Consider the following 17,474-nt stretch of genomic DNA (forward strand, 5'->3'; position numbering starts at 1 on the left):
AAATCAAAACCATGATGAGATACCACCTCACATTTGTGAGAATGGCTAAAATTAACAACACAGCAAACAACAAATATTGCTAAAGATGTGGAGAAAAGGAAACCCTCTTGCACTGTTGGTGGGAATACAAACTGGTGCAGCCGCTCTGGAAAACAGTGTGGACTTTCCTCAAAAAATTAAAAATAGAACTACCTTATGACACTGCAATTGGACAACTAGGTATTTATTTAAAGGATATGAAAATGCTGATTCAAAGGGGCACATGCACTCCAAAGTTTACAGCAGCACTATCAATAATAGCCAAATTACGAAAGAGCCCAAATGCTCAGCTGATGAATATATATATGTACACACACACACACACACACACACACACACAAAGCGTGCACGTGCACACACACACACACACACACACACACACACACACACACACAAGAATATTACTCAGCTATCAAAAAGAAATCTTGCCATTTGCAATGATTTTGGATGGAGCTAGAGTGTATTATGCTAAGCAAAATAAGTTGGGTAGAGAAAGACAAATGCCATATGACTTCACTTATACATAGAATTTAAGAAATAAACAGATAAAAATAGGAGAAGGAAGAAAAAAAAGGAGGAAAGCTAACCATAAGAGACTTTTAACTGAAGAGAACAAACTGAGGGTTGCTTGAGGGGAGGTAGGTTGGGGGATGGGCAAAATGCGTGATGGGCATTAAGGAGGGCACTTGTGGGGCGCCTGGGTGGCGCAGTCGGTTAAGCGTCCGACTTCAGCCAGGTCACGATCTCGCGGTCCGTGAGTTCGAGCCCCGCGTCAGGCTCTGGGCTGATGGCTCGGAGCCTGGAGCCTGTTTCCGATTCTGTGTCTCCCTCTCTCTCTGACCCTCCCCCGTTCATGCTCTGTCTCTCTCTGTCCAAAAATAAATAAAAAACGTTGAAAAAAAAATTAAAAAAAAAAAAAAAAAAAAGGAGGGCACTTGTGATGAACACTGGGTATTTTATGTAAGTGATGAATCACTAAATTCTACTCCTAAAACCAATATTACACTATATGTGTTTTTTAAGTTTATTTATTTATTTTGAGAGGGGGGAAAGGCAGAAAGAGACAGAGAGAGAGAGTCCCAGGCAGGCTCCACACTGTCAGTGTGGAGTCCCATATGGGCCACAGTCTCATGAACCGTAAGATCATGACCTGAGCCAAAACCAACAGTCCGATGGTTACCTGACTGAGCCACCCAGGTGTCCCTATGCTATATGTTAACTAACTAGAATCTAAATAAAGCCTTAAAATTAAAAAAAAAAGTATAAATAATAAAGTAGGTAACTAGGAAAAGATGGGAGACAATGGGGGAGTAAAATTTTGGAAGATGAGACATCACGTGCAATTGAAAAATATTCAATTTAAGACAATACAGAAAAAGGGCAGGGCAGCTAAACCTGCTGAAATCGAGACCAGAATGCATGGTGAAATTTGGAAATAGGTGAGGAATGTACCATTCTGTGCTACATATGTGACAACATGCTGAGAATATTGGTTTTAATGTAGGAGAAGTTTGGAGCCACAGTAAATCTATGGGTGTGCATGGGAGAGGGAGATTTTTAAAAAGTCTTCTACTTTAAATTGACTAGTGTTCATTGATGGTGTCCAATCTTCTGTTAATCTCATATCAAATATTTTTATTTTAGATGTAGTATTTTTTATCTCTAGGTGTTCAACTTGGGTCTTCTTAAGAAAACTATCTTTCATGTCTTTCCTTATCATCCTAACTTTTTCCTCTACCTTCTTGATCATATGGAGTACGTTTATAATAGCTTTTTTAACTTCATTATCTTCTAAACATTCTATCAATAGATAGATTGATAGATAGGTAGATAGATTGATAGATCAATAGATAGATTCTGATTCTGTTATCATTCATTTTTTTTTTCTCTTCATTAGGGGCTTTATATCTATTTTTACATGCTTGGAAATTTTTTATTAAATGTCAGATATTGTGGATTTTGCTTTGTTGGTTGCTGGCTGGACTTGTTCAAGGTAAGCAATTTAAAGGCATAAAAGTATATATTAAATAAGTTAAGTTCTGGGGGTGCCTGGCTGAGTCAGTTAAGCAACCAACTCTTGATTTTAGCTCAGGTCATAACCTCACAGTTTCATGAGTTCGAGTCCTACTGAGAGCACAGAGCCTGCTTGGGGTTCTCTCTCTCTTTTTATCACTGTCCTCCCCTCTCTGTCTCTCTCAAAATAAATAAATAAAAACTATATACATACATGTGTATGTATGTATATATATGTGTATATATAGTTTAAGTTCATTATTATTTTTTTAATGTTTTATTATTTATTTTTGAGAGACAGACAGAGATAGTGTCAGCGGGGGGAGGGGCAGAGAGAGATCCTGATCCGAAGCAGGCTCCAGGCTCTGAGCTGTCAGCACAGAGCCAGACGTGGGGCCTGAGCTGAAATCGGACACTTAACCGATTGAGTCACTTATGCACCACCATTATTATTTTTTCAAATATATATGTTCTTGGGGTGACTGTATGGCTCAGATTGTTGAGTCAGACTCTTGATTTTGGCTCAGGTCATGATCCGAGGGTCGTGGAATCAAGCCCCTCTTCCGGCTATTCAGGGTGTTTACAATTCTCCCTCCTCTCTCTTTCTCTCTCTCTCTCTCTGCCCCTCTCTCCACTCATGCTATCTCTGTCTAAACAAACAAACAAACAAACAAACAAACAGACAAACAAAAAAGGCATTTTCTTTGACTGAGAAAAGATCTCTATTGGGGCTTAAAAATATGTCAAATAGTGCACACTGAAAATGCAAACACTGACATATACTGGACCTGACATCCTGTCATTGAGTTTGGATCCAAAATAGATTAAAAACACAAAACTTTCTAAGTGTCCATATATTGTTGTATGGTCAACTATTTTATTCTTTTGTTTGGTTGATTGGGAAATTCAGATTTGGAAGTACAAGGAACTATGGTGCCAAAGTTATCTTTTTCTTACTAAACTATGTAGTTCTTGAGGAAGAAATTATGTCATAGACACTACTGTGTTTTATTATAAGGATATGGTATCCTTTCTTAAATTATAAATATTCAAGAGTTTTCATTATTAAATATTACTAGTATGAAATAGAATATGAATGCTGTCTTAATCTGTAAGACAAACTTTTTTTAGATGATACAGATTTTTGTAATAAATCCAACCCACACATAACAAATAAGCAGTCCTTCTGAGAAATTCATTTTTAAAGTAATAATCCTATCAAAATCACACAGTTCTTTTGACCAGAGGTTATGCTCCCATTGCTGCAACTTTTCAACTGATGACATAATTTTCAGGATAAGAGTGTTTAAAGATAAGCACATATACCTTATAGTTAAAAAAAAAAAACATTTTTTTGCATACAGAACAATATACAAAATAATGTATCCTCTGTCAAGTTTTGTCAAATGTTAACTGCAGATTTCATGTGTATATATTCATAAGCTTGATAAAGCATTCATTTGAGATTTTTAAGTTTTAACTGAATGCTATCATATTATACATGTTCTTTGGGTAATTTGCTTTGTTTTCTTTATACATTTTTTTTACTAAGTAATATTGATATATACCATTGCACATCATTGAAGTTCAGTTAGTTTCACTGTATATTACTTTTCTCTGTCCTTGAATTTCACATAACTGAAATCATACAGTATATACTATTCAGTGTCTAGCTTCTTGCACTTAACTTTCTGTCTGTGGGTTTCAGCCATGTTGTTGCATGTAGCTGTATTTTTTATTGATATGACTGGTTAAGAATCAGAAATGACATAGGATATAATTGTATGCAGAGTTTTGGACTTCTTCCACAGTCCTCTATGCAGTATGTTCATTACTTTGTCCCTAGTTTTTCATCCGCTTTGCCTCACAAAGTCTCTGACCTCTGCCTTCCCTTCCCAGTGAGATCAGAGCCTTCTTGGGGTGTAGACTCCTGCAGGAAGAACCTGAAAATGTCCTCAAAGAAGATAAGGTTAGACAGATTTTACTTGCTGTGCTTCTCTTTTCTCAAGGATAGTGTCTTTTAGATATTTTCTTAATTTTTCCAGTTTCTTCAGATAATTTTGTTTTATTTTATTCCATTTTAATAATTGTTTTTGACAAAAAAAGTTATTCTGATACCAGCTATTTTAACATTCCTGAACTACAGAAAATCCTTTGTGTATAATTTTTTTGTGTTTTTTAAATGTATTTTGGGTAAATTTATCTTTTCCTTTCAGATTTCTTATGACTTCTTAAAGAAATTGAATCTATGTAGTTAAAAAGACATTTTACCTTTTTTTTTTCTGGTACAATTTTTTTTTTTAATTTTGCTTTTTGATTTTAAATCTATGTTAAACCTGAAATTTATTTTTATGTATGTTTTCTATTTGGAGGTATTTTTTTCTTGTGTAGGTAAACAGTTATTTGAGCAACTATTTATTAAATAATGCACAGAACTATTTATACAATCTGCTTAAATATGTATAGAAAGTATAATGCATTTTATAGAGTAAGTCTTTTTAAATATTTACTTAGATTACATTTGTTGAGAAGCCTATTATGCCAGGCACTATGCAGCCTACAGCAAAAAAATACAGCTGCATTTTGGGGATGGATTATGCTAATTGAGAAGACTCCAATTCTAAAATAATGCCATATGACTAAGGTTTACCTATTCATAGACACTCTTAATGAATCACAGATTCACTTTTGCTATATTTTTACAATGCCTCTGTTAGTCAGGATTTTCCAGAGAAACAGAATCAACAGAATCTGTGTGTGTGTGTGTGTGTGTGTGTGTGTGTGTGTGTGTGTGTGTATGTATGTCTCTACACTATCTACTGATTAATTACAAGGAATTGGATCATGTGATTATGGAGGTGGGCAAGTCCCAAGAACTGCAGGGCAAGTAAGCAAACTGGATATCCAAGAGAGCCAATGGTTTAGTTCCAGTCCAAGTCCAAATGCCTGAGACCCAGGGAGTTAATCACATAGTTCCCATTAGAAGGCTGGCAGGCTCAAGACCTAAGAGCTGTTGTCTTGGTTTGAGATTAAGGTGGAAAGGAAACCAGTATCTATCTCCATTTAAAGGAGGTCAGGCAGAAAAGGATTATCTTTTATTCAGGAGAACATCAGATGCTTTGTCCCATACAGGCTTTCAACTTATTGGATGTGACCCATCCAATTGGGCCTCATCATGAGGAGTAGAGAACAATCTACTTTAGTCAGTCTGCCAATTTAAATGTTAATCTCATTCAAAAGCACCTTCAAAGAAACACCCAGAATACTGATTGATCAAATATCTGGACACCCAGTGGCCCAGTCAAATTCACATATAAAAGTAACCATTTCAGCCTCCAAATAGAAATGGTTAACAATCAGGCACAGTAATTCATTTCCTATTTTTATTTGTCATAATAAGCAACAAGGAAGTGTTATATAAATGCCATTTATCATTGGAAAGCATTTTTTGATGCTTAAGTCTCAAGCTTTGTGGTAAGTACTGGAAAGTTACAAAACTACTCTATGATATTAAAGAAACAGTTGTGGGACGTGATTAAATATGAGTAGGCCAGGAAGAACTTGCAGGCAGAAAAGATGGCTTGCCAACATCTCTCAGGTAGCCAAAGAGTTTGATCAAGAAACAGAAAGAAAACCAATGTGGTGAATCATAGTATAGATCAAAGCAAAGATTTGGGTCTACATTCTAAGAAAAATGAAAAGAAATTGACAGCTTTCAAACAGAAGAGTAACATATTCAATTTTCATTTTTGAAAGATCATTCTGTCTTCTCTGTGAAAAATATGAGATAGAGATAGGGTCAAAATTGGATGAATGTAGTATAGTTATAAAAGACACGGTGATCTGAACAATAGCAGAGATATAGAGAACTAACTATATATACAAATAGAGGAGGAATTGATAGCATTTACTGAATGATTGGGTTTAGCGTAGGATAAAGGAAGGTGTCAACAATGATCCTTTTGCTTTTTGATCTAAGGAATTGTCCAAGAAATTCTAAGGAATTACCATTTGCTGAGAGGTAAAATGCTACAGGAGAAACATATAAGAATGAGGTCCAAGAGGTAAGTTGGAGAAGGATTGAAGAGAGATGGGGAGAGATTCTTGATGAAAGTTCACAGCTGAGGGGATATGCCTCAGTCTTCTGTAAATCAACATTTATGGAAATTCAGTCTCTTAGTTCTTGAGTTCCTTTCTTCTGGGGCACCTGGGTGGCTCAGTCAGTGAAGCATCCAACTTCAGATCAAGTCATGATCTCATGGTTTGTGGCTCTGAGCCCCACATTGGGCTTTGTGCTGATAGCTCCGAGCCTGGAGCCTGGTTCAGATTCTGTGTCTTCCTGTCTCTCTGCCCCTCCCCTTCACACTCTGTCTTTTTCTCCCTCAAAAACAAATAAATAAATAAACATTAAAATAAATTAAGTCCCTTTCTTCTGAGACCACCGCATGAACTTCGCCATTTCATAACCTCTGAGTCCGTATTAGGTTGAAATCCTTTCACAAAGTTCTTATTAAAGTTTTTGCCCTTTATTATTTGATTTGTTCTTTAGGTTAATGTCGCAGATTTGAGTCTCGAGTTCTCTCTTGTCCAGCAAGAGAGCAGATGTGAGAGAGGCTAATGTCCGGGAGGAGACAAGAGTCCCGAGTAAGGGTCCTTGCTCCATTTTTATTACGATGAGAAGGCTTATAAGCATGATGGACATGCATAAAGAGACAATGAAACGGTGGATATTAACTCATGTGAGTGAGACAAAAGGGATTTGTTTCAAAGATACCCGGTGTTAGGCGTTTGGGTCAATTCAAAACAAAATCCTGGTGCCAGGCAGATGGTTGTTTATGGCAGGCACAAGGTGCCAGTCTGCTTATTTTAGCTTGCCTAGGGGATAAGACAGATACAGCATGCTATCTCAGGGTCAAGAAGGTAGCTTTCTTTTGCTAGTTAGCTCTACTCTGGGCAATTTCACCCTGTGTGGTCTATATTCCTGTTCACCTGTTTACCTATTCTGGATCTTTCCTCCTGTGAAAGCAACTTTCTGCTATTGTACTATGTTGGGGCACTTCTGCCCTGTTTACCCAATCTATGATACTTTCATCCTGTGGCTTCCTATTCCTATGCCTTTGTTCTATACTTCTATACTGGGGGCACTTTGGCCCTGTTTACCTAATCTTGGATGCTTTCATCCTAAGCCTGGTTAACCCATTGGTGCAAGCTCAGGGAATTCCTAAACTGATTCTCCACAGGTTTACATTCTCCTTTCCCTAAGTTTTTAGAAAAGGGACTGACTCCTGTTTGGTCACCAAATTAAAATTCTTAGAATTAGTGCTGATGTCGCTCCGTCCATTCATTCAGTCAAATATTGATGCTAAGGATACTATAATTGTATATAGTGATCAGTCAGGCCTTGACTACATGTCTGTCCCCAGAACAGAGTGACCTCCAATTGGATTCCACATACATTAAGAAAGGCAGAGGACACTATCAATAAGAGAATATATGGTCAATTGTCAGCCACCTATTTCTGAAATATCAGATCAGATGGGGATTAAAAAGTGTCTACTAAATGTAGCGTCAGTGAGTTTATTTATGTTCTTAGAGCAGTTTAATCAAGCAGTGGATGTGGAAGATTAACTAGAGGGGGAAAAAAACTTCATGGAAATTGAAGAAGATGCATCTGTAGACAAGAAAATGCATGCCTGACTGAAACAGGACAGAGAAATCAAACATCTGTTTGTAATTATTGATTGTGCTTGTGTGGGGAATCAATGACTAATGATGGTGACTGGAAGTTCTGATACCTTGCTGATCAGCTCAAAACTCAAAATAATTTCCCTGAAACACTAATTTGAACAATAAACTCAATTCTCTTACAACCACGCACACACTCAAACACACAATTTTATCATCAACCCTTCCAAGTGTACAATTAAAAGACATACTTGGTTGGCTCTTGTCATTTTCATTTTTAGTTTCTTTTACGCACTAATATATTTGAACCATCTCAGAGCTTCTCACATCGGCCTAGTATTTCCCCACCTTCATTCCATCCTCTTCAGTGTAAGAGCATGAGAGTGGGCCCTTTTGATTGCAACGCAAGGCCTGAGTAAGCTTTAGATTGCCGGGGTCTCCACCTCGAAGGCAGCCCTCTCCCAAAACACATTGCCAGCTACACAACTAGATGAAGAGGCCACCACCCCTGAAGTTTACTTTGTTTTAGAGATTTCTGGTTGACTTAGATAATTTCCACAGCTTATTTCTTCCATCCTGTGTTTTAATCCCCCCCCCTTATGTTTTAAACTCACCAATAAAGAATGAACCCATGAAACCCCTAGTCACCCCAACCTCAACCCCAGCAAAAACAGAACCCAGGCCCATGTGCTCTCTCTTTCACTCTCTCATTTTCTTTCTCTTTCTCTCTTCTCTCTTTCTCTCCTTCTCCCTGAAACCTCACTGTGTGGCATGTATATATATATCTATCTATAGATATAGATATAGATATAGATATAGATATAGATATAGATATAGATAGATAGATATATACATATATATCTAGATATATGTATATAGATATATATATATATGTATGTATATATCTAGATATATATGTATATATCTATCTATATCTATATCTATATCTATATCTATATCTATATCTATATATATATATTTAAGTTCCCTGATGGTTGTTGCTGAGATGTATCTTGCACTCACGGTAGGAGCCACAAGGACTGGTCCAACCACAACGTTGGCTCAGAAAGGAGGAATGTCTGTGGGGTTTCCTGGTGGGTACAGCTGGCATTTCTAGCCAATGGCATCATTATCAATAGGCTGAGACCAGCACAAAACAATTTTCCTACCACCTGGTTTGGATTTGGTACCCTAAAATGTCCCCTCACCGCCATGATAATATTTTCATCATGTGTCTCAGATGTGAGAGTTCCTACTTAGTTGGTCCCATCCTTTTGGCTTTGGTTATTGAAATCACTTTAAGAGCAAGTTCTCCAATACCTTCTTTCAGGGAAGTACACGGCAAAGTTAATTTTTTTGAACGTTTGTTTGTCTAAAAATGTTTTTATTCTACCTTTACACTTTATTTGTAGTTTGTCTGACAATGAGATTCAAGATCAAAATAATAATAATTCAGTATTTTGAAGGCCTTACTTAGTATCTTATAGCTTCATGGAAGTCTGAAACCATTTTGCCATTTTGAATGTTGATCTTTTGCACATAAGCATGAGTTGCCCACCCCCTTAATTTCTGGAACTTAATGAAATTTACCTTGGTTTTTCATGCCTTAAAGTTTCATGTGAGGGCCACATGGGTGGCTCAGTTGGTTAAGTCTCCAACTTTGGCATAGGTCATGATCTCACAGCTCGTAAATTCTAGCCCTAAGTCAGGCTCTGTGCTAACAGCTCAGAGCCTGGAGCCTGCTTCAGATTCTGTCTCCAGTCTCTCTCTGGCCCTCCTCTGCTTGCACTCTGTCTTTCTCTCTGTCTCTTAAAAAGAAATAAACATTAAAAAAAACTTAAAAATAATTTAATGTGATATACCTCAGTGTAGGTCTATTTTTATCCATTGTGTCGGGGACTCTGTTGGCTACCTCAATCTAGAAGGTTATCTCTCAATTGCATTAAATCTTATTGAATAGCTTTTTTGATAGTCTTTGTTCTACTTTAGTTATTTTTGCTATTCCTCACTCATTATTAATCAAAAATAACTTTTTTATTCATAATATTTTGATCAAGCAAGCAATAAGAAGTAGGTCAAAAATGTTTTAATGTAACTTTGAGATTTTTACTGCAATGAAAGAGATGTATGATGTTTGCTCTTATTACAAAATTAGCTGACATCTCTACTCCTCTCTTCCTTCCTTACCTACAAAGATAGGAATAGAATAAGGGATAAATCAGAAACTCTGCAGGGTATTCACAAACAACACTAAAATGATCTTGGAAACAAGTGATAAGACAAGAAAATAAGGTAACTTTTTATTGTGAATTGGTTGCTAATCAGTAAAATATAAGAGTCATATAAAAGGACACTGGATCTCAGTGTCAAAACAAAACAGCAGTTTGAATCAATTTTCTTAACTGGATAAAATTGCCAGGGTTGTGGGTGAATTCACTCCTTCACTCAACTGCCATTGGCTAAATGAGACAGCTCATCTGGTACAGTGCATAAAATAAACTATAACTCACCAATAATTAAGCCAGACTTCCTCTTCAGAACATCTTGTGTATTGTGAAGGCTGTCCAATAAATGAAACTAAGTAATTATGAGATCCGTGCTGCTTTTGATTGTGTTAATTGAAGAAGCTTCTCCAACTTTCTCTCTTTTTAAAACAATTGTTAATGTTTTTATTTCATTTTTGAGAGAGAGATGGACAGAGTGTGAGCAGGGGAGGGGCAGAGAGAGAGGGAGACACAGAATCCGAAGCAGGCTCCAGGCTCCAAGCTGTCAGCACAGAGTCCGACAAGGGGCTCAAACTCACAAACAGTGAGATCATGACCTGAGCCAAAGTCAGATGCTTAACTGACTGAGCCACCCAGGCGCCCCTCCAACTTTCTCTTTCAAATTACTGAAACAAAGCATGGTTTTAGGGTTTTGCTGTGAAACTTATATGAACATTAGAATATGAGGTCATTGAGAAGTGGTCATCCAGGCAGGCTTCTAGCGGCATAGTCAAATTCAAAAATGGCTGAGAACTGCCAGGAAAAGATCTAGAAGCTACAAAGATACAGAGTTTAATTTTCTTGCACATTCCCGGGAACTCAGTATGAAGTCACTCTTGTAGCCTCCAGTCAGGAGGATGGGCTACAGTCCTTAAGAGGGCACATCTTGGTTTCCATACAAGATGTGCCCTCTTAAGGACTGTAGCCCATCCTCCTGAATGGAAACCAATTTGACAATAAATTTCATATATTGAAAAAAAAAAAAAGCAAAAATAACCAAGTAAAATTTTAATATCTTTAACCCCCCCCCAAAAAAAAGAATTTGGTTAAAAATGACCTCATGTTATTAAGAGTGGCATCCAGACTGTTAGTAAAAGGAGCTTGAAATGAAAAAAAAAAAAAAAAAAAAGAGGGCACATCTTAAAGCAGATCTCACACAGAAAATTGTGGTGTACATCTATGGGTCAAAGAAGAAGCTCCAAGCCTTTGGGTGGTCACTGAGGCTGCTGTGAAAATGGAATGTTAAATATTGACAAAGGATTTGGCCTAATTTCACAGTTTTTCTTTTCTTGTTTTAGAAATGACAGTGTTTTCAATAGCACTAAGAAGTGTATTTTATACACTAGCTGTATCACATCACGTCTGTTCAAAAATGTTAATTGAAAGAGTTTCTGATAAATTGTGTGACCATTTAAAAGGTAGCATTTTGTCGGATGGCTTCACAGCAGCTACTATCTGTGTCTCTCTTGTTCAGGTCATTGCACAGCCCTATTAATTTGCCTTTAACTTGCATTTTAAAATATTACAGATTTAGGCCAGAACTTCAAGTATTTTCAGTTTAGTCTCTATTACTGAGGTCACATAGTGCTATTTATGATGTATTTTTGTGGGTGTGCGTTTTAGTCACTTGCAACAAAGATTCTTTTAATACTTTTCTTTTTAACTTTTAGGTTTTAATTTTTATCAAATTGGGCTTTTCATGCCCTCATTTGAATTTGTTACATATTAACAACAGTAATCTCTGAACTGCGTAGAAAACAGGCTAAAGGGAGAAATTTGTTCACAATCAATAATTTTTATTTGATTCTAATTTCTGATACTGTAGTCTGATGTAATATTATTGTAATCTTAGACATTCTGGGCTAGTGACACATAAATGGGACATTTTGATGCAGTATTTAGCAACTGTAAGGCTGGTTAAGGGAAAACTCAGTCCCACTGGCCAATTTATAGAGTCACAAGTGAGAATAAACTGACAAACGAGGACCAGAAATAAGTGACTTACTTAGCCGTCCATAGTCCCACAAAATGTTTACAGAAAAGTGAGAACTAAGACACAGTTGTGTTGACTTTCATTATTTTATCTAATTTGTATTCCTCTATGTCATTATTGTGATATGGCTCCGATCAAAGCCAGATTTGTTTTGGAATGATTTGACAGTTTTTGCATGACTTATGCAACCAATTAGTAATTGTCAACCTCTGTAAGTCCCAGGCCATGCTCTGAGGCCTACTCCTTAACCCTAGGTGCACACTAGAGTCACGTGGGCAGCATTAAAAATAATATGATCACCTAGACCGTATCCCTAGAGACTCTGATTTAATTAATTTACAGTTGTACTTATACATTTAAAAAGCTCTCTAAGAGAATCTAATATGTAGCCGGGGTTGAGAATCTCTGCTGTGTGTTATGCAGCACTGTGGTTTCAACCATGTACATTTCAGACACTCAACAACATGTAAACCTAAAATCAAGAATTAAAAGTTTGGAAATGGGCTTACATTTATTCATATATTCTCCTTCTCAGACAGGAATCTGTCTTACTACATGTCTGATGTCTAATCATCCACTGTGGGTAAAGTTTCATTACCATAACTGGTAACTCCAAACTTCTTTCTTAGTCTAAACTAAAAGATCCTTTTTTGCACTCAGAATTACCTTTGTAATTATGTTTTTTTTTAATTTTATTTTTTAATTTTTTTAAATTTTTTTTAATGTTTATTAAAAAAGAGAGACAGACAGACAGACTGCAAGTGGGGGAGGGGCAGAGAGGAGCAGGCTCCAGGCTCCGAGCTGTCAGCCAGAGCCTGATGCTGGCCTCGAACTCACGAACTGTGAGATAATGACCAGAGCTGAAGTCAGATGCTTAACTGACTGAGCCACCCAGGCACCCCTGTAATTAGGTTCTTTTTCAGAGAAGCTTAGCATTAGATAATTTTACTAAGTACTTATTCTTATATCTTCATAATATTCTTATGAATACTAGTGACTTTATCCACTGAACATCAGTATTAATTTTTTTCCAGTGGATACACATTTCAAATTATTTCATTGCTATTTATAACAAATCCAGCTGCCCTTTTTTGCAGTTAATCTGGTCTGAATGTTCTGCCCTTCAAATTACAGAGGACAAAAAACTTCCCTTTACCAGGATTCTAGTTCCAACGACTTACAGCTTGTAGTAAGTTATGGTTTCAGTTTCTTTTGGGAAATCTGAACTGAATTGGGAAATCTAAAATCAATGCTTAAGTTCTAACTCTGCCATTAATAAATTAGCATGAGTGAATCCTAATGAGTGCCCATTATGTGTCAGTACGCTAGTATGAACAGAGAAGCCAGAAGTAATAATAAAAATAATACTGATAACTTACATTGATGTAGTATATTATAGAAAACTACAAGTTCCTTGCTTTGAAGAAGATGTAAATGAGTTTTAGAGATAAAAATACGAGAAAAAATAATGAATGATACAAGACAAACTGTATAAAAATTTCCATGATAAAGCATGAGTTCTGTGAGCGTTAAAAGCATAGGGAAAATAATAATGATAAATATTTATAAAATCCTTCATGAAAGAGAACCTGAAAAGGACTTGAACTTGGTCATGTTTAAAGAGAGAATATGAAGGGTCAGGAAGGTGTTCTATATAAAGAAAATGGCATAAAGAAGTGTGTGTGTTTGTGTAGAGACAGAGAGAGAGACTAAATGAAAGGAAAATGTGTTGGCATTAGGAAGAAGTAAAGCTAAGTAGGTGGTATGCAAGCTGCACAGCAGAGAAAAGTACCAATTTTGAAGTCTGATGGATATAGGGTTTTTTACATGGGTTTATTTTCTATTTAAAAAAAATTTTTTTTTAACGTTTATTTATTTTTGAGACAGAGAGAGACAGAGCGTGAACAGGGGAGGGGCAGAGAGAGAGGGAGACACAGAATCTGAAACAGGCTCCAGGCTCTGAGCTGTCAGCACAGAGCCTGACGCGGGGCTCGAACTCACAGACCATGAGATCATGACCTGAGCCGAAGTCGGCCGCTTAACCGACTGAGCCACCCAGGCGCCCCTATTTTCTATTTTTTAATTGAAATATAATTGCCATGTAACATTGTTTAAGTTTACAGCATACAGTGTGTTGATCTGATATATTTATATATTGTAATGTGATACCCAGGCGCCCCTATTTTCTATTTTTTAATTGAAATATAATTGCCATGTAACATTGCTTAAGTTTACAGCATACAGTGTGTTGATCTGATATATTTATATATTGTAATGTGATAACCACTATAGAGTTAACTAATACCTCTTCATGTCACATAATTGTTATTTCTTTTTTATAGGGGTTTAAATTCTTTTTTTTAATTTTTTTTAATGTCTATTTATTTTTGAGACAGAGAGAGACAGAGCATGAATGGGGGAGTGTCAGAGAGAGAGAGGGGGAGACACAGAATCTGAAACAGGCTCCAGGCTCTGAGCTGTCAGCACAGAGCCCGACTCAGGGCTCGAACTCACGGACCACGAGATCATGACCTGAGCCGAAGTCGGGCGCTTAACCTACTGAGCCACCCAGGCGCCCCTATACGGGTTTAAATTCTTACCCTACTCTTACTAGCTGTGACTGACAGTGGATAAGTTATTTATGCCATAAACCTCAGTTTCCGTATTATGAAAATAGAAACATTACAACACCTACCATATTCTGGCTGGTAAATCAGATAATCCTTGTCAAGTTCTTAGCTCAGTGTCTGTGCTCAATAAATACTAACTAAAACTTAAATGAAGCCAAGTAAGGAAATAATACACTTAATATGGTTGGAAATTAGCTTTCCCTAAAAGCTGAAAATTGGAGAACAATATTTGAATTAGTTTAGTCCAGCAGTAGGACAGAGAATGAAGGTAGAGAGAATTTAGAGTTTGAGAGACCATTGAACTGATTATTTCAGGAATTGAGGCTTGAAGACGTATAGTTCAACACTAGTGTCATTAAAATTAAAAATGATAGGACAGGTGAAAGAGACTTCAAAGAAAATTTGCAAGTCTTTCGTACTCAGAAAAAAAAAAAAACACTTTGGTTAATGTTGAGTTTCAGAAGGAGGGAAAGCTATCTGAATAAAAGCGTGCAAGACGATTGAAACTAATGGCTTGAGTTTGAATGGGAGAACAGGACTGAGATATGAATACCATCAGTAATAGAACAGATATGAATACCATCAGTAATAAAATTAAAGTTGAAGTCAGAAAATAAAATGAGGTCTCTGAATAAGAAAGTGTAGTGGTTGAGTCTTTAGTAAAGGAACTGAGATGGATCATTCAATCTGTCTAATGGTTAATGGGTTCCTTTCTATTGTAGGTTCTCAAGAAATATGTATCAGAGCATTATTGATTATTTTCACTTACATCCACTACTTTCTCCATTTCATCCTCTTCTGGACAGTCTTTCCTCCCACCATCTTCAGTTTCACATTTGCTGAGTCGACACAGGCAGTGTCAAGCAGAAAATGAAAGCGATCAACTTTTTCTTTTTGCGTTTTTCTCATTTCATCATGTTAAGTATCTTTCAGGGTAAAAATTACATCAGTCAAGCCAAAAAGACGGTTAGACAGTTTGCTGCTGCCTTTAGCATTCAATGCTAAAAGTATTTTGCATTATCAGACATATATTGATATTTTGTGGTTTAGTCTTTCTATGAATATGTGTCAATTATATGTTTATTTCTTTCCATTGACTTAATTTTTTTTCTTTTGTTAAATAGTACTGCGTAAATTTCTCTTGTAATGGGAAACATGGAGGGAAAAATCACATGCATAGTTTTTTTCTCAATGCGAAATGAAATAATTTGGGCTTTGGTGATGGTTAAAGAGGTATTTTTTCTTTCTTGGTAGAGCACTTTCTAATAGGTGGAGCTTTTCTCTTCATCTCAATGCTTTGAGTCCGTGGTTGTGTTGAAGAATATGATCACTGAGTTTCTGGACTGCAATTCATATTTTCCAGGTCAGCAGAGCCTTTAAAAATATATTATTTCTTCTCACATTTTTATCTTTGTCTTTTCGATTCTGAATAATCAAATTCAACTCCATGCTATTTTATTCCTTTGGCTCAGAGGCTATTGGTAACAGAAGTGGAAATCAGTGAGGGAATCTGCTTTTTCCCCTTCTCCTAGGTGGGTCTTCTGGAAGGATATACTTGATGGTATATTAATGTGTATGTAGTCACAAGGAGGAGGAAGTAGTAACAAAGATGACTAGCAGATGGTGTGCTTCAAAGGCTGTGTGGTTGTTAAGCCAATTTAATGGCTGTTACTTGGGCACTGGGCCAGATACAAAGTCTGCATGGTCATTTTTATTACTGAAGTGATGAGTATCACAGCCTGCCTGATTCACAGTTGATTTTTGCCAACCTGTACCATGCACAGCCTATATTATGGTGCACCCTGAGTGGTATGCAACAGATGCAAATGTGGAGTCATTATGGAAATCAACCTTCACTCTTATTAACTCACACAAGGTGTTTATGAGGGTCATCACGCCTTTCATTTGGCACCTATGTGAGGTCTGACTCTTTCGGGGATGGTGCTAATTCATTTTCAACAGCGAGTTTTACTTTATTCACTGGTCTTTTAAAAACCTCCCAGGTAAATGTGAAAAACAGACACGGTTTCTTAAAGATTTAGTAAATGGCAAATGGGAACAGAATCAGTTTTCATCTTCATAACAGAAAGGATGTCCATTGTATGTATTCACTTTCCTTATTATTCAGGGTAACTATTGTGGTTTTATTTTCCTAAAGTTACATTTATAAATAGTATTTTAATTTTTTTCTATTCTAGAGGAAAATATAGTTTGGCCTGACCTATGCCTACTTCAGCTAGGGATAAAATAACGATCTAATTCTGCTTTAAGAGAAAATACGTATGTCTAGAGGTTTTTAGAAATAAACCACAGTTAGATAAAGTGAATTTATTAATCAGAATAAATAATCAGGAGTTGACTTTATGCTCATAACTGATAGAGATTAATTTCTAAACTTCAAAGGGCATGGAAATGGCATTTTCAAAAATCAAAAGAAAACTAGAGGATTTTGGGCAAATGCATTTTAAAGGCATATCTTTTCTTTTGATTTAGATATTCTTATGCAATGCAGAACTTTGGAAAGGCATGAAAAAATGAGTTGTAAGCATAGTAAAAAGTAAGTAAGCATCCACTTAGATTCTTCTGACAATGTTGAGGTAACTTTTGAGTTGCCAATATAATTTAAAATACTGCTTTTACAAATTTTATTTTCAAGCATTAGCTTTGATATTTATGCATGAGAAAATGATAAACAACTTTCATTAGTTTTACAACTCCACCAGGAAAAAGGAATGTTTTTATTACAGTGTTCTTTCCTGTAAATGATAAATTCTTACTTATAAGATGAAGTGCCATAATTTCTATCTTTAAGAGAAAGAAATGTGAGAGTGTCATAGTCTTTTTGTAAAC

At 36.3% G+C, this 17,474-nt stretch overlaps 1 long non-coding RNA gene across 1 annotated transcript; it reads left to right on the forward strand.

Moving 5' to 3' along the window:
- The first annotated feature begins 1,951 nt into the window (after positions 1-1,951).
- Positions 1,952-6,683, forward strand: LOC122216948. The gene is made up of 4 exons (XR_006201202.1): positions 1,952-2,032; positions 3,952-4,021; positions 6,032-6,116; positions 6,602-6,683. It is a non-coding gene; the product is annotated as an uncharacterized LOC122216948 (long non-coding RNA).
- Positions 6,684-17,474: the final 10,791 nt, after the last annotated feature.

Source organism: Panthera leo, chromosome B1, assembly GCF_018350215.1.
Source record: "Panthera leo isolate Ple1 chromosome B1, P.leo_Ple1_pat1.1, whole genome shotgun sequence".
NCBI lineage: Eukaryota > Metazoa > Chordata > Mammalia > Carnivora > Felidae > Panthera > Panthera leo.